At 44.2% G+C, this 18,504-nt stretch overlaps 1 protein-coding gene and 1 long non-coding RNA gene across 8 annotated transcripts in view; one reads left to right on the top strand and one right to left on the bottom strand.

Moving 5' to 3' along the window:
• Nucleotides 1–18,504, bottom strand: part of ZNF366 (zinc finger protein 366) — a 330,210-nt gene that overhangs the window by 93,061 nt on the left and 218,645 nt on the right. The window lies entirely within an intron of this gene.
• LOC118924765 (uncharacterized) lies at nt 1,998–12,349 on the top strand. Of its 3 annotated transcripts, none has more exons than XR_005029742.2 (3): nt 2,020–2,587; nt 11,288–11,354; nt 12,015–12,349. It is a non-coding gene; the product is annotated as an uncharacterized LOC118924765 (long non-coding RNA). The 3 variants fall into 3 exon arrangements; XR_008994512.1 differs by having other exon boundaries at nt 2,025–2,587; nt 11,288–11,339; XR_008994511.1 differs by lacking the exon at nt 11,288–11,354 and having other exon boundaries at nt 1,998–2,587.

Below are 18,504 nucleotides of genomic sequence, written 5' to 3'. Positions count from 1 at the left end.
GTAAATAGGTCAAGCAGTGATAACTTAAACCCTGCCCCAAATTATCTTCCTGGCCCAATACTCCTCGTACATTGAGTCAGCTCTAAGTAGTGAACTCAACCCAGTTCCAAAAAATAGTGATCTCTTACTTCGAATTTATTGTTAAAGAATTTGGCATGCTTTTAAATATCCCCTTAAACAGCAAGGAACCTGCTCAAAACACTGCCCTATCCTTGGAGGTGGAATAAGGAAGACAGTGGGGGCAATGAAATAGAAATCATGTGATCTTTACCCTGTCAGCTAGTGTCATGCGTAAGAGCACAGCTCTAGTCTGAGGCTCCTTAGCACTAAATTGCCATGAGACCTTGGTAACTACTTACCCTAAGTTCCAGTTTCCTCTTCTTAAAAATGGGTTAAGAACTAAATGAAGTAATGGATGCATGGCAAGATAAGATTTCCTTTTCTCCTCATCCCCCATTTTTTTCCTCTACCCACCCATCCGTCATGGAGTGGGATTAAGGTGGTAATCACAGCAAAGAGAAGAAACATCACTCTAATAAGGCCTGGGATCATAGTCAGAGTGGTCAGCAGTAAGAGAGCCTATATTATTATGTTTGCCACACTCTGAAGAATTTGAAGGGCCCAATGCAGAAGCAGTCTGATTATCTTCTTCAGGATGCAATTATTCATTCATTCACTGAGTATTATTTATGAGCCAGTCACTGTTTCAGGCGCAGCAGTGAACAGAACAAGTTCTCCCTCTCATGGAGCTTACATGACTGTCTAGTTGAAGAAAAGCCAGAGACTAAGCGGTTACCTGTGAAATCTGTGCACAATGCCTGTCACCTTCTAACAGGTAATTCATATTGAGCATTCAATAAACACCAGCTATTTGCATTATTATAATTATCAACCCAATTGAAAAATCTAATTTAGGATTATTAAAGTATGTCCCCTGACATCATGCCGCATAGAGCTGTTTCCTTCCTTAAGCTGGACCTACTTCATGCTAACTTTCCCTGAAGCAGCCTCAGAACCCCTGTGTCCATCTGATTTCGTCCTTTCTACCTGTTTTCGAAAATCACAATCATTTCCCCAGCTGTCCGGAGGTTAGGAATGGAAGCTGGGGAAGTCAGGGCTATAATGCTCTATTAAAATATGAATAATTGATGTTCCATCTCCCATGAGATTCTGAAAGATGTCCACCCTCTTCAAGGGTCTCCGGCTCTATGCAAATCTGTGAACACAAAGACGTGCTGCCAAAGGGCTGCTTTGGGGCAGAGGCAGCTAATCTGCAGATAGGCAGCCCAATTCCTGCCGGGCAGATTTCCATTGTGGGGTCCTCCCACCTACCAAAGCCACTTCTTATAAATTGCATATCACCATACTTTAATTCCCCCCTACCTGGATCTGTGTTTTAAAATCACCCTCTAACAGGTAATTCGCTTATTTATTAGGTTTTCCTAATGAGAATGTAAATTCTTTCGGGCAAAAATGTTAGGTTTGTTCATTAGGTCACTGCCGGGCACACATGAAGCATGCAGTAAATATTTGAGGCAGGAAGGAATGAAAACTTCACAGGAAAAAGCGATCAGTCCTGGAAGGCTCTGATAACCCCTCTACTTGCCCTGACAGCGAGGGCTGTAATAGCAAGACCAGGCAAAACTTGGACCACTGACGGAGGGTCTATTTTTCATGCGAACTGGAAAAAGCAGGGTTGGGGGGAGCTCCCGCCCTTCTCTCCGCCCCTGCAGAGGAGGCCCGAGCGCTACCAGGAGGGCAGTGGCGCTCCTCAGCTTTCTGGAATGTCGGCCCTGTGTTTCCTGCTTGTCTTGTTGACAGTCCTATTCCTGGGTTTAACATTGTGTGCCTGCTCTTTCAACATCGCGGCTATTGTGAACAAATAAATTGAAGAAGATGAATGCATCTTTTTCTTTCTTGCAGCAAGAAAGCAGTTAGTGGGATCCGGTAGACAGGAAGCACGCATGCATAATGAAATGCGCTTTGAAAGCGCCACCTTCAGTTGCAAGCTCTCGTTCTTAGAGGACCGACGCAGAGCGCAGGGGGCGGGGCGCGAGCAGGTCTGCGGGCCTGGGCCTGGGCGCCGGGCCGCGGCTGGCAGGGGTGAGCGGAGAGCAGGCGGCGCGGGAGGAAAGCACTGGCCCTCTAGGTGTCCCCGACCCCCGGTCAACTGGAAAAGGCTGAGTGTTCGGGGCCTAAGACAACAGCAGGCGGCGAAGGAAGCGGCTGGAGAGGACCCTGGGAGCCGACCACACGGAGGCCGGACGAAGGGACCGCGAAGCCGCTGGGGAGGCAGGCAGCCGAGCTCCGGGCCCTACGCCACTCCGCAGCCCATAAAGCGTGCAGGGTCACTCTGCAGCGCTGGCTTGGCGGCTTTAACCATTTTTGCTCCGGGACCAGTGTTTTTGAGCAGCGTGGGGGAAAGGGGGAGAGGGACGGGACTCCCCCCTTCTTCAGGCCGCTTCCTCTCCTCGCCCCAGCCCCTGCGCTGCCCATGAAGCCTGTTCTGACCAGCCAGCCGCTTGGTTAGCCCCCAACCCGGAATTCTCGTCGCTTGTGTACAGCCTACACCATCTTTCATCTCTTGGTATGCTGTCTCCCCAAATTGCAAAATCGTGAAGTTCCAATGCTCTTTTCTCTTAAGCTTCTTTTTTCTAATTACAGATTGCTTCTGTAGCTTCTATTGTGCTCTACGGAAAGCATGGGTCCTCCCCAGCCACTAATTGTGTGACTTCACAAAAATCTGCCTAGACTAGTTTTCAATCATGTGCAAAATAAGATTTCTAAGGGCCCTTCCAGCTTTTAAATGCAGGGACTTTCTCAGGAGAACTAAAGCTGGTTTACTGGGTAGAGCTGCTCTGGCTACAGGGGCTTGGAGTCTGAATGCATTGTTTCTGGAGGTCATGAGTGTGTGGCATCTGTGAGCAGTCATCAGGAAGGAGCCAAGAGTGACCCCTGCTGCCTGCCCTCCGGGACCCTCACTACCTGCCCCAGCTCTTCTAAAACTGGGTTCTCAGGCCATACATATGACCTTCTGGCTGAAGTGTTGGGAAAATTTCTCCTCTTACAAGTCCAATGCTGAAAAGGAAGAAACTTTTCAGCTAGACTTTTTGCTAGGAAATCATAAACTCGGAAACACAAAACCATAGAAGCATCCAGTCAGAGCCTGTATTCCTTGGATAACTTTAATAAAAGCAGAACTTGGTTAGAAAATTTTAGGCAACCTTGAACCCCGGGTCATATGCCTCAGGTGAACTGTAAGAAGAAAGATGACAGGCCCAAGATATTCAAAATTTGCTGCACAGAATATGCAGCCCCTTTCCAGAGTCTGTATGGAGGAAAAGGCATGGGCTCTGAGATGATTCCCATGGGAATTTGACTTGAGTCCTGCCCTTTTTGACTGTCTGGCCTCATATTAGCTTCTTAACTTCTCTGATTCTCACTTTCTTTTCTATTAAGCAAGAACAATACCTTCTTTCCCAATACTTGAATGAATATTAAATAAGGACAAATGGGTAGCATTCAGAGTGCTTCAGTGAAAACACAGACTTACCCTGTTGACTTACACAACAGCAACTTACTAAGATGCTGAGGGCCCACAATCCCTAGGGAGAGCTGGAGAACTGGGCTTGGAGGTAAGGAAGCCAGGAAGGCTTCCTAAATGACACCACGAGGTGCTCCCAGGAGGTCCTCCCGCTGCAGCAGCTGGCACAGGCCCACACTTACACCACCAGCCTGACCTGCAGTGCCTCACAGGGCTTCTGCCCCTTCTGCTTCTGAGAGCAAGACTCCTCAGGACACCACCTCAGCTGCTGCATTGCCTTCCAAACCAGTCTCCTCTGTTATCATCCCTGAAGGTCTTCCTCTGGCCCTGGCAAGGCCCACCCACTTCAACCCATTTTCCTTCCTCTTGTGTAATTTATTTGAAGCACTCATCTGCCTGTTTTTAAGGCTGATTCTACCCTTGGGTAAAATTCAGCTTTTTAACTCTTCATAGGAAATAGGACAGTGTGACCTTGAAGGTAGTACCAGCTTTCCCAGCAGCCTCACCCACTTCACCTCCTCATAGCCCCAAGTTAGTGCCTTCTCCCTACTTATGCTAACTTTAGACCACCGGATACATTCCCATGTCTAGTCTGAGTCAAGCTCAGTTACCAGTTGAACCTGGATGTTCTTTCATTCAATATCCAAAAGCTTCCCAGGTTTCCACTAACAGTTCTCAGCTCATGGCTGCACCTTAGAATGAAGTGGGTGGGAGTCTGACCCTTGGAGAGTCTGATCTAATTGGCCTTAAGCGAGTCCAGGTATAGGCATTTTTAACAGTTCCCCAGTTTATTTTTTCAGGGAACTGTCTTCTAAAAGCCCATCATGGTTTTACTTACAAGACCAGAAGGTTTAGACAAGGAGCAAAATTGAGAGCATAATATCAAACGAGTGGAAGACGGTAAATATACTTCCAATTTTCAATAACTATCTGTACATATTAACTTTTTTTTTTTTGAGAGGGCATCTCTCAAATTTATTGATCATATGGTTGTTAACAACAATAAAATTCTGTATAGGGGACTCAATGCACAATCATTAATCAACCCCAAGCCTAATTCTCAACAGTCTATAATCTTCTGAAGCATAACAAACAAGTTCTTACATGGTGAACAAGTTCTTAAGTAGTGAATAAGTTCTTACATGGTGAACAGTACAAGGGCAGTCATCACAGAAACTTTCGGTTTTGATCATGCATCATGAACTATAAACAATCAGGTCAAATATGATTCATTTGATTTTTATACTTGATTTACATGTGAATCCCACATTTCTCCCTTATTATTATTATTATTATTATTATTTTTAATAAAATGCTGAAGTGGTAGGTACATGCAAGATAAAGGTAGAAAACATAGTTTAGTGCTGTAAGAGGGCTAATGTAGATGATCAGGTGTGTGCCTATAGACTAAGTATTAATCCAAGCTAGACAAGGGCAACAAAACATCCACAGATGCAGAAGATTTCTCTCAAAACGGGGGTTGAGGTTCTAAGCCTCACCTCTGTTGATCCCCAGTTTCTCACCTGATGGCCCCCCTGTGACTGTGCCTGTCTTAGGTTGTTCCTCCCTTGAGGAATCTTACCCGTGTCTGGCTAACCAGTCATCTTCCGGGACCATATACATATTAACTTTTGAGTCAACAATTTTTTGCAAGTAGGGGCAATGAATTAGCCTTTTGGATTTCAAATCTGGGTTTCAGAAATTTCAGCTTCTGGGTTTGAAAATCATGTGAACTCCTTCTAGGTCATTGTGTACCTATTCATATAGAATTTAAATAGAAAATAGACTGGGGACGGGATCATTAAGGAAGGTGACTGCAGTGCCTGGTTGTCCTGTCTCTCTAAGATTAAGTGAAGAATGGCAGCTTCTATATTCTGTTTATTTCAAATGTTTGATTCATTCAGTAACATGAGTCATCCGATGACAAAGTGATCGAGGTCAAAATACTGGCAACCATGAGTATACCAAGGTGTTTATTGCTCGTCCCAGCCTCCACACATCTCTTTTCAATTTCCCCATCTAGTCACCATTCTGAACTGTTAATTGTAGGGATAAGAAAGGAACAGAGGGAAGAAATCAACATGCTTTCACTGAGGGATAGGTAAAATGGTATGGAACAATGGAAAAGTATAGAAATAACATGTCAACGTGACTCACAGGGTTCTCTTGAATCACCAGTGTTGCCAGGGCGTGGTGTGGATAACTATGAGAATGATGATAATTTAATGCCGCTGCCATTGTGGAAAACCACGAGGAGGCTTACCCCAAACTGCCACTCGATGCATAACCAGGCAGAAGTGCAAGGGCTGAGCAGCAGGGAACCCAGCCTGCAGCAGTGGACACTGTCATTCCTTTTTGGCCAATTTTGGTGCAGAGAAGGCACTCAAGAAAGGCATTAATATTATTACCACTACTACTGTTACTGTTATTATTGAAGGAATTCAGAGTCTGGCCTCTTAGCCGGACATTGGACATTGTGAATGCCCATGTGTGTGCTTTTTAAACCTTAGCGGATAGCATTTAGAATCAACTAGACAGCAATCCAAAACTGCAAATTCCTGAGTTCCACCCCTTGGAATTCTTAATCAGTGTATGTGATGAGGCCCAGAAATCTCATTCTTGGATGGAAAGTTGGCATTTTCTTAAAGAACTCCAGAAAGAGAGAGAACTTCCACCCTTCCTTTCTAATGTACAAGCTGAAGTCCTCATGTGAAACTCTAGTAGTGTGGTTAAGGGAATGGTCTGAATCCCACAGCTGTGGGACCTTGGCTAGGTATATGGACCTTCTGTTCCTGTCTTTATGTGTAAAATTGGCATCACAATAGTTCTTCCCTCAGAGAGATGAAGCAAGGCTTTAAATAAACATGTAGAACAATGTTTATTAGGCACATATTAGGCCAACAAAGGTTAACTACTATCATATAAATCTACTTCCCACTCTTTGGCTCCTACTGATGGAATGATTTTTGAAAAATGGAGATTCTTCTAGTCCCAAATCCACAAACAAGTACCCCTGGTTGGTATGTACCCTGAAAGAGGTAATATACTGAACCCACTTATGCCAGGTAATGTGCTGAAGGTCAGGACTGCTGAGGGTTGCAGACTCGCCTTAAGGAGCCTTTGCCAGTGTTTCATACATGTGAACTCAGGAAGTTTCTCTTGAGAGCTGAGCTAACTTTTACATCCATGTATACGAGTGTGCAGAGAACAGCATGTGCACCCATTTCCCCCGCAGCTCTGAGCATCCACCTGTTCCTTCCACCAGCCCTCTCACCTGCCAGACGCCACAGCACTTTCCTTGTCTGGCATCTGGTCTGCCCTCTTGCCATAGCTGCTCCCTTTACCAACTTTCAGGTGGCAGGTTACCTCTGCAAAGGGCTCTTCTCTGACTACATGCTCAAAAGAGGAGCCCTCCAGGCCCCCAGCAGGTAGGTGGGCACACCATCACCCTGCCATTTTCCTCTGTCAGCCCTCATCTACTTCACAGCTCTTTCACAGACATTATTTTACATAAAACTCAGTTTCTGCTTTCCTGTTTCCAGGCTGTGCCCTCCACATGCACATGTGTTTATAGGTACCAGGAAAACAGGGATCACGTCTTGTTCTCTCCTTTGTCACCAGCATCTCTCTCAGTGCTAGTTCTTAACACACAACAGCTTTCATTAAATATTGAACAAACAGCAAATGCATTTAACATCCTGAATCTAAAAGGCATTTCCTCTAAACTCTTCTATCTGAAAGGAAAGGCAAGGGAATGGATCTGAATGAACAGTAAAGGCACAAAAACATTAGACACGTCCTCTGTAATTTCCCAGAATGTGGCCATTAGCGAGCTTCACACCAAGGCAGTAAAGGTCATAAATAAAGATTTCCCACCTTGAATGTGAAAGCCAGCAGCTACACACAGCCTGGTAAAGTATTGAAGTCATTGGAAGGGATTATGAGTAAAATAAAGTACAGTACAATTTATTTTTTCAGAGAAAAAAGAAAAACCTTTGATGAGATCAGATCAAAATTTCCTGATCTTTCTGAGAGGATAGAAATTGGGTCCTTTCTTCTTTTTACCATTTGTGCCATTTTGAATTTTAAACTGAAGTTGTTCCATAGCTTCCAATTGAACCACTATCTGTTCCCTGTGTGCCCCCATCCCCACACCCCACCTATATGAGTAAGGATCAGAGCTGGAGGGACTCTGAAAATAATCTTGCCTGATCCTTTTGTTGAAGACGGAAAAGAAATCTAGGTCCCAGCATGAGAGAGTCTCAGGGCCCAGAAGGGGTCCCAGATCTCCTGATGCCCAGACTAGCCCTCCGGTCCTCCATGGTAAACTCAGCTCCCTCTGACTCACCAGGGCCCCATCCACTTCTCAGCCCAGTGCATTAGTTCAGGAGGTAGCTAGTCCTGTCTGCTCTGAAGATAAGAACCCCACAGATGTCAGCCAAGACCTTACATTTCTGGCAGCATTAAATGAGCTTTCCTTTCTCCAATCAGCAAGTCCAGCCAGAATATTTCCAACCAGGGAAGCAGCCCATCCCTGAAGACAGCTCCTTTTCTCCTTAATCAATCCAGGTTTGCTCCATAAGCCTGATGGCAGTGGAAATAGGTATGGACCTAGGAAGGCCCCCCAGTGTGCATCCTAGTCCTCAGAAAGCCTTGCTTTTCTGTCCCTGCGACTCAAGGCCAGAACATTCTCAGTCATCTTTTGCCCTATCCCCCACTTCAGAGGGAAAGAGGGGTTCCCAAATGTTTTGGTGAAGAAAACAACAGCTGAGAGTCCTGACAGGCCATAAGGAGACTGAGGAGAGATGGTGTCTTCATTCACAGCCAAGCTGGGGCACAGCTCTGAGGCTGCAAGATCCTGAAAGGGGTGGGGTGCAGGGGTGGGGGCAGAATAGCTGAGTCCGCACTGCCTCTCCCTCCCTGCCGTCCACCTCTACGGCAGAGACCAAGGGGTGCCAAGAAATCCTTTGCTATGATCCTTTTCTCCCTGGAAACACTATTCATTCAGCAGTAAATCCCACGGGCAGTTCATTTTATTTTCACGTGGTCTTGTATATTGCCTATTCCTAGTTTATTCTTGATTTTGTGTTGGCTGGTTTGGGATTTCTGGGAGGCAAGGAGGACTTGATGATTTTAGGACAAAGTGTCTCTCCTCTATTCAGTCTGTAAAATTGTTGTGGTCTGAACTCATTTTCCCTCATCACTCAACTCATCCACTCAGTACCAGGACTGGGTTACTTATTGATTTGGTTGTTATTGTTGTTTATGAGTTTTTCCTTTGGTTTTGTGAAAGGGCTACTTACCTTAAGATAAGGAGCCCACCTTTACCTCGATCTCTACAGCTGTCTATGCCTGAATTATATTTCCCGCAACATTAGTTTTCCAGGTACCTTCAGTGGCATCAACATCTTGATGTTCTCTCAGTCTGTAAGCTACATTATCTTCATCTCTTTCCTCTTTTGTCTGCTTGGACCCCCATTCTGCCTAAAAGTGGATCTCATAAGAACTTAATTTGGGTAATTTCCAGGTTTGTATTAGTCATAAATTTTAGAAATTATTGGCACAGATTTTAGTCAAGATGGTGTTGAAAGTTCAAAATATGAGGCTTTATTTTGCTCCAAAGGTATTGCTGTTATATATAAAATAGAAAAAGAAAGGAAATCAAAAGCATACCTTCAAAACAAGAAAAATATCTCTATGTACTATAATCAGAAGAGAAACAAAATTTAGACCATTAGGGTCTGAACCATAAGTGAGCAGAGGTGGTCAGGAGCTCTAGCTCCTGTGGGGCTATGGGAACCAAACTACCTCTGAGAAGGTGGAGATAGAAGCAAGGCTCCCTGCTAGTTACCCAGCTACAGCACCTTCTGAAGGGGCTGCTAGGAAGGAAGCTATGTTTTACACCATATCACACTGCCCTTCTCCCTCCAAGACTGCTGACTGACTGGACCAAGGATGGGCACCTTACCAAAGGCATCCAAGCTACAGGGCTCCTTGGCAGGGCCCTGAATGAAAAGTTTTACCAAATGAAAAAGAACTGGCCACATAGGATGCTTGTCCCAGTGCAACCAAATCAGGAAATACGTGGTGAAGAAAACAATTTTCAGTGGGAACTAAGCTGAAAGATCCTGGGACAGACAGGCCTGGGAGGGGAAGGCCTCTGCCGGGTCACCATCAAGCCAAAGTCGTAAGGAAGCAGAATGTCTGCAACCACAAACGTGTAAGCTTTAGCGTGGAGGTGAGATGCCCCTGGATAGCTACAAGAGGAAATCACACCCATAGAGAAATTTGGAGTCATATTAGTGTAGAAGAGAAAAGCAGAATTCCACCACTGAGATCCAGTGGAGTGCTTTGGATTCTGAAGGCCTCTCTGATTTCAGCTTCTAGGAACCCCAGCTGCACCATCACTTCTGCCCTGCCCGCCTCAGGCTCCTGTTTGGCTCCTCCTCAGTAACTGTGAAGCAGGTGCGGGGCTTGGACCTCTACTTCCTTGGTTTCACAGATACCTTTGTGACTGTCTCCCTGGCACCACTCCAATTACTTGATGTTATTTGAGTGATTCTATTTCTTACAATCAAGAAAGCCCAGTTAAAACATGTATTAAGTCCTTTAATCCTCCTGACAATCCTAAGATAAAGAAATAATATTCTCTTTTGTAAAACTGAGGCTACAAGACATGAAGTGGCAGGATCCCTCAGCTCCTGGGCTGGCCATTTGCCTGTTTGCTCTCACATCTATTTCCCAGCTTACTCTGCTTTGCTCTCCACACAAACTACATTTCCCAGGCTCCCTTGCCAACTGGCTTCTGGCTCACAAAGAGGTTCACTGGCAGGAACTTGAAGAGTAGGAGAAAGGGAGGAGCCAGAATATTTTCCCTCTGTGCTTTAAGCAGCTCTCTGGCAACAAATGCATCTTCATGTCCCAGATCTGATGAGCGTGCCTTTCTTCTGCATTCCCAGCTCCCACCAGGCAGCCCCGTCCTCACTGTGCTCCTTCAGGCCTAGGGGTGAAAGCAGCTTCCTACTTGCTCATCTTTGGGGGTCTCACAGTCTTGTGTTTAGCTATTCATTTCTTTCTTTCCATTTGTAATTCTCCATGTTCAATTTCTTTTATTAACTGGCATGGCCCTGTGTTCTCACATGGACCCTGACTCATACAGCAGTTACTGAGTGAGGGTTCCAAGTTCAATCTGTTTGATTCCAGAAGTCACACTCTAAAAACCACATTATATTGACAGTTAAATCACGGAGATTTCTCTGAACTTCAGCTACAATCTAGTGATGTTTCCCCCAGAACAAATGGAGAGGGCTTTGTCTTCACTGTTCACAGTCATGAGTTAACTTTACAAGATCACCAACCCAAAGATCAAAATGGGGCCGAAAGAGTTCATTTCTAACGGCTGCCTCTGGCACCACAACCCTTTACCCTGTTCTGACTCTACTCCCTGAGCCCTCAGGGCCAAAATAGTAGTAGTGGATTTGCTATGAGATAAGGAATCCTCATGGCACTGAGCACATACCATTATGCAGGTTGAAATCCCATCGCTCAACAGGTTTGCCACTGTTTGAGGGCAATACTGTAGCTTCCTGGTGTTCTTGGGTTTCTTGCCCTTCCCCTATGCTTCAACCCTTAGAGATCTACCCTGTCCTTTCCTGATGGTCCATCCCACTTGCACTAAAGGCCTAAGTATTTTGTTTTCTTATTCTGTCTCTTTTTCTTTCTGTCTCTTTGTCTCTCTGTCAGATTCCTGGATTTCTGACCATCAGACCTGCCAGGTCAGGAGGAGCCTGCTATGGTAAATCACATATCAGTGAGTAGTCAGTCCTCTGTTGGGCAATGATCGAGATCCATGTCACTCCTGACAAGCCACCATCACCTGTTTAATGTTGAGCTAAGGTCTGGCTTACTGTACTGTATTGCATCTGGGGGAGTCCAGAGGAAGGTGAATATTAGATTTCTCAGACCTAGATGCTCTGTTAGAGGGAGCAGAATTTCAAATCATCATCTCTGAAAATCTAAAAAAAAAAGAAGAAATCAAAGAAGCCTCAACTTTATGGTCTTTAAATAACCCATAATTGCTTCCCTAATTGTGAATGCCTCCTGCACCTGGTCTCAATCCTTTAAATACTAAGTATAGTCCATTCATGGGTGAAGGTGGATAATTTCAGCATTCAATTAGCAAGTGTATGACGGGAAATATGCTAAAGTCTTGGGGGTTGTACTACACAATATCCTATAACTACTGACGGGTGACAGTCTAGGTTTTATAGAGCACAATCGAACAATCTGCACAATCATTTGCAAAAATAACCAAGTCTTGTTATAAAAATGTTGTTATCTTTGGCATCTCCCTTCTCACTCCCTCCAGCTACCACCTCCCACATCCCAGCTGTCTCCTAATTCTGTGACAGTTTTCGTTTCCTCCAAAAGCTCTAGTGGCTTCTCTGTTCTTTCCTTTTTTCTCTCTAAGGAAATCTCAGCATCACCAGAGACTAAAATGGATGTCCATATGTCACGGAGAATGAAATCTCTTCCCAATCCCTGTCTTCTGAGCTGACTTGAAGCCTCACAGCCGTTCTGCTGAGACAGAAGGAGGGACTGCATGACCTGAGGAAGGTTCCTCACCCCACTCACCCCCACCAGCAGGTAGCTGCCACTATTCAGGTCTCAGCAAAAGAGTGACATCCTTGGGAAAATATTCTCCAACACCCTCCACCCCCAGCCTTAATAGTAATTATCTCAGTTTGTAGCTATATCCTCATCTATATCATCTGGATAATGAATGTCTAACTCAAGTGTCTATAAGATCCATGAATATTTATGTCCCAAATTGTATTTCATGAAAGTAGTGGTGGGAGAGGTATGACTGTGGCAAATAAGTTTGGAAAATGCTGTAGGACTTCTGGGAGCCTTTAAAAGGCTAATGTGTATATAATCACCAGCATTTTGCAAACCATATTAACTATGGGACCTTTCTTCATAACACTTGTTAACATTTGGAGGAACTAGTATCCTGTGGATTGTAGTTTGAGAAAGGCCAGTATAAAATGAAGTACAATTTCTGCCTTTCATAGCAGAATGGTGATTGTCACTAGCACACAGACTGTGAATGACCATGGGAGCTGCTGTGGAAAACTGTCATGAAACTTCAGAGTGAAATAGTCACATAGAAAAAGATAGTTGGGGCAAAGGAGAGTTTGAGGAAAATACCCAAAACAAGGGAGGGGGTGATGAGAGAGAAAGCTGGCTCATATAGGGCTCAGAATGATTGAGTTCCAATTAAAGTAGAATCCACCCCAACTGGCTGAGTCCAGAGAGAACTGATCGGGTTCTCCTCAGTGCTTGGCGCTGCTCAGTGAGAACAAACATGATACCCACTGCTGGTCCAAACCACAGGGAAGGAGTGGGGCCTTGGCTTTTCTGGTGGGCTTTTGCATATAACCCGTAGGCTTGGTCATGATAATGTGAAGTTCATAACTGGTGAATTTCAAGTTCCATGGGATTACACTTTTCAGGAACATGTCAGTATAAAAAAATTATAGTTGATCATTTTAAGTAATATAAAATATATAAAATATATTACTTTTTAGATTTTGATAAAATCATTTAAATAATTTTTAAGTGAAAACACATCAGTACTACTGTGAACTATTGTTATATGTGTGAGGTGGAGATAGATGTTTGTTAATATTCCAAAGGGCTGCCTCAGATCCCTTATGGAAATAGAGATGTTGACTTAGTAAATGAATGCAGAAACAATTATTCCAAGTTTTGTGTCTGGCATACTGTCTACAGATTATCTTTTGGAGTTAGTCCAGTGAGTAGGAATTTTCTTTTTGGGTTTAATTTCACAAGGCATGCAATCACATGTGAACAATGGGAACTCAGAGTGGAAAACCTTGCTTTGAAAATCAACTAACGTTAAGTTCCCCACTTCAGCCAGTCAACTGAGATAACAGTTTTTATGGTAAAGACTTAAAACAACATCAAGTATAATGCCCTTGTTTATGTAGCAAAAAGAAGTTAGTTGTTTGCGGATCTGAAGACTTTCAGACTTTTGCATTATTGCTGAAAGCAAACTCAATTCTGGATGATATGTCAACACAGGTCTATGGGGAAAGGCAAAAAAAGGAGGAGAACTTTGGAAAATGCTGCACAGTGGGTTTCTGGCTTTCCTGGAAGTATCTTCTATGTTAACCCTGGAATCTATCTTCAGTTCAAAAGATTACTGTTAAAAGAGGCTTAATTCTAAACAATGGCTTCCTTTTTAAAAGGTTCTTGGCTTTTAACACTTAGATATAAAAGAAGAACTTGCATAGTTTGGACAAAGCGTTGGTCAGAAAAGATTGTTTTAAGCCTCTGTGTTCCTGAGCTCGGGCTATTTCACTAAGCTCTGAATTGAGGAAACTGAATACAGGGTGAGAAGGTAGAAGAAGAGTAAGTGTGGAATAGGGTATGGAAGTTTCCAGCAGGGCAGGAGGGCTGGCTGGATCTATCTGGTGACTGAAGTAAGTGCACTCTGCTGTCTGCTTCTCCTCCATCTTCCCCATCTCACGGGATCCCCTTAGCAAGCAGTACCTATTTGGTCCAGGGACTTCTACTTCATTGACTCAGCTCCTACCTGCTGTCTCCTTTAACCCCTCCAGACAGATGACCCAGCTTAAACTTCCCCAAGGGCCTTGAAAACATGAAGGCTCTTTACTTCCATTCCCAGGGGTGTTTGTATGTGTATGTGTGGTGGGGGTGCATCACTTGGCTGTTGGCACAGGTGGTGGTGGGAGGACTTCTCAGACTTCAGACACAAGCTACTGGCCTTCTTCTCCTCAGGGGAGGGTAAAGAGACACAGAGACTGGCAAAACTGCTCCATAGCCCCTCACCCCGCTGCTGAGGAGTAAGAGCCCACATTTGTTTGTTCCCCCATTTTTAACCAGACTGCCCTGTCCAGGCTCTTAGGAGCCTGCAAAACTTGCCAGGAGCCGCACCCTGTTCTCCCATGCCTGCCCACCCTCCTGCTCACATTTTTTTGTACCTTCTCAGCTTGCACCCATGAGTGCCTCCGGCTGCTCGCTTTTCTGGCTCTTGCCTGAGGATTCCAGCTCTAACACGGTGCCAGAAAGGTTTCTCAAACCCCAGGAACCACAGCTGCCTTGGGACATTCCAGCTTCTTCCAGGCAGGCTAGACACCTTTCTAGACATAGTCTCCAGAGGTGTCTTTAGTCTGTGTCTTCAGGGAAAGGACACCTCTCTCTTCTGGGTGACATATGCATGAAATTTGATTTTAAGCCTTATTACCAGTTTCAGAGCATCCTGATAACTTACTACAGACACCAAACCACTGCCTCCTAACCCACTGCTGCTGCTTTGTAGTAAGTCAAGCTTCTTCCTCCTCTGAAGCTCAGCCTGGCTATTCACCCCAAAAGGGAAGCCGGGGTTGGGGTCATAGTGCCTGAGCCCAGGCTGGAGTTCTCCCTCCCACTTTCTGTCTTTTTCACCCAAACCAGGAAACTACCACCAATTGTGGCAAAAATTGCTTCAGTGGTTTCCCATCAAGACGACCCTTTCCCTAGTTGTCTTAAGCCTTTGGGTGTGGCCAGGCCTGGTTCCTTCTGTTCTTTATAGGCCCTGGGCAGAGGCAGCTTCACTCTCACCATTTAAAAAAGCCACAAAGACAATGTGTCACCAGGGAGAGCTTTGTCCTCCTGCTGTCCCCAGAGGCCACACTGTGCACAAAAGGAAGAGGCCCAGTGAGTTAAGGATAGGAATGAGTCCTCCACAGTGGCTTCCTGGAGGTTATCTTGCTCTTCCACTTAACAGTAATCCTCAGACTATCTTAATAAGTTTCCCAACATTTCAATTCATTTCATTTATCTTCTTAAGATAAGATGGAAAAAAGTTTTAAAATTACCACGTGGCCCTTTGCATCAACTAGATAAATGGTGAGGTCCGTGAGAGGTTAATACCTTATAGCATAATCTTCCTCAGGAATCCCACCTGGACAATTGTGATATGTTTAATACCAACAGGATGACTAGAGGTCTCCTGGAAGGAGTTATCAACTAATTTCAGAATAGAGATGAAAGCCTGTGAACGATGCAAAGGCTTCTTTCTAATTAAATGATTCACTCAATGAATTTTGTTCAAATTTAGTTTCCCCATTTAGAACAAGTGCTATTCAACACCCCAAGGAGATGGCAATGTGGGTGATGAATGAGCCTTTGGTGATCATCTGCTCACAGATGGTGTGGCAGCCATCTACAGGATTATTAAAAGAGGACTTGAATCCTGTTCTGATCATGTTTTGGTCTCTGCTCCAGCCATTCTACAAAACCTTTATAGAGAATCAGCTCTGGACCACATCAGAATGGTAGGAGGCTCTCGCTGTTTCCTCTGTGGTCTAGGCAGCCCAAGCCTTCTCCCGTGATATTGAAACTGCCTTTTCAATGGACTCCCTCCTTCTGCCCTCACTTCCCACAGTCTATTTTCCACACAGCAGGCAGAGTGATCCTGTTAAAATATGAATCAGCTCACCGAATTCCTCTGCTCAAAAACCTCCACTAATTCCCCATCTTAACCAAAATAAAAGCCAAAGCCTCCATGGCCTGCAGGCCCTTCCTGTATGCTCCCTGCCACACAGGGTTTTGACCTCACACTCGCTCTCCTAACCCCCTGCTCCCTGGCTTGTTTCCTTACTTCCTACAGTCTTTTTTTAGAGTCAGCTTAGTGAGTCCTTCCCTGACCAGCTGGTTTAGAATCACACCCATCCAATTTTCTCTATTCTTCTTCCCTGATGTATTTTCTCTGAAACACTTGTAACCATGTGACATTATACTTTACACCTTCATCTTATCTTTTATTTCCCACACCCCCAGACACACTAGAACATAAGCTCTATAAAGACAACCAGTTTTGTTAGTTTTCTCCACTGCTTTATCCGCAGGGCCTAGTTGAGTGCCTGCCACATATTAAGCACTCATTTAACACTTGTTGTATGACTGATGACTTGGGCATGAGTCAGCTACTTGGAGGCCATGTGCAAGATGGGTAAGCAGAGGAGAAGAGAATACACCTGCAGGTGGTAGGGAGGAAGCAGGGCCAAGAGAGACCACGAACCCCTGGGAAGACAGAAAGAGGAACCTTGATCCTCAACTTTCCAGTTCCCAATTCTGATCCCCAGAAGGCCTCTGACACATAATTTATTTCCTGTATGTGTATTGTCTATGTACATCCCTAATATTACCCACTTCATCTTTACAACAACATTCTTTAACTTGAACCAACTTGAAAGAGAGACTAGAAGGTGGCAGTATTAGGAAAGGAACAGGCAAGTCAGATCCCCAAGGGCCTTACAGGCCATTGTAAATACTTTGGCTTTTGCTCCATTTGAAATGGGAGGCCATTGGAGCATTTTTTTTTATCAGAGGAATAGTGTGCTGATATTCATTTAAAGGAGCTGCCTCTGACTGCTGAATGGAGATAACTGTTACAGAGAGATGGGTTAGTGCTCTCCAGAGAAACAGAACCTATAGGAAATAGGTTTATTGTAAAGAATTATCTCACACTATCACTGAGGCCAGCAAATTCAAAATCCATATTGTAAGATAGCACTGTCTCACACCCTTAGAACAGCTCATAAAAAAAGTCCAGAAAATAATAAGTGTTGGCAAAGATCGAAACCCTTGTGCACTATTGATGGGGATGTAAAATGGTCCAGCTACTGTGGAAACTGCATGGTGCTTCCTCAAACAATTATAAATAGAATTACTGTTTCGGGATCCAACAATTCCACTTCTGCGTATATACACAGAAGAATTGAAAGCAGAGTCTCAAAGAGATATTTGTATATCCGTTCTCAGACTAGTACTATTCAAAGTAACTAAAACATGGAAGCAACCCAAGTGTCCATCAACAGGGGAATGGATAAGCAAAATGTGGTACATACATACCATGGGATATTACCCTTTAAAAGGAAAGAAATTCTGACATATGCTACAACATGGATGAGCCTTGATATTATGCTAAGAGAAATAAGCCAGAAACAAAAGAACAAACACTGTATGAGTCCATGTACAAGAGGTACTTAAAGTAGTCAGTCACAGAGATAGGAAGTGTAATGGTGGGGCTGGGGTCGGGGAGAGGGAAATGGGAAGTTATTGTTTAATAGGTACAGTGTCCATTTTACAAGATGGCAAGAGTTATGGAGATATTATGGTGATGACAGCTGCACATTATGAATGTATATAATGCCACTGAATGTATACTTAAAAAAATGACTAAGATAGTAAATTTTATATGTACTTTACTACAATTGAAAAAAATTTTTGAGGAAAAAAAAAAGGAGGTAATATCACTGTCTTGAGTCTAAAGCTGGGAATTCAGGCAGAATTTCCATGTTGATGTTAAGAGCCAAAATTCCTTCTTGTTCAGGAAATCTCAATCTTTGCTCTTAAGACCTTTGACTGTTTGGATAAGGCCCACCCACATTATGGAGGGTGGTCTGCTTTACTCAAAATTTACTAATTTAAATGCTAATCACATCTTAAAAGATACCTTCACGGCAGTATCTAGACTAGTATTTGATCAAACAACTGGGCACCATAGCCTAGCCAAGTTGACACATCCTCCATCACAGGAGATTAGGGTGGAATCAGGGAGACTAGTAAGGGGACAATTAGGATAATCCAGATGGGCAATGGTGGTAGCTTGGACCAGAGTGATAAGCAGTGGAGGTGAGGAGAGGTAAATTTTGGATGTACTTTGAAGGTTGAGCAGACAGAATTTGCTAATAAGTTGGGCATGAAGTGTGAGAGAAAATGAAGAGTCCAGGATGCATCCAAAGCTCTTGGCCTGAGCAACCAGAAGAACAGTGTTTCCAGCAACTAAAATAAGGAAGACTGCAGAGGGAACAGTTTGCAGGGAGAAGGAGTTAAAATCAGGAGTTCTCTTTTGAACTTGTTACGCT

This window comes from Manis pentadactyla, chromosome 2 (genome assembly GCF_030020395.1).
Source record: "Manis pentadactyla isolate mManPen7 chromosome 2, mManPen7.hap1, whole genome shotgun sequence".
NCBI classification, from domain to species: Eukaryota; Metazoa; Chordata; class Mammalia; order Pholidota; family Manidae; genus Manis; species Manis pentadactyla.
This window is presented reverse-complemented; position numbering and strand designations above follow the sequence as displayed.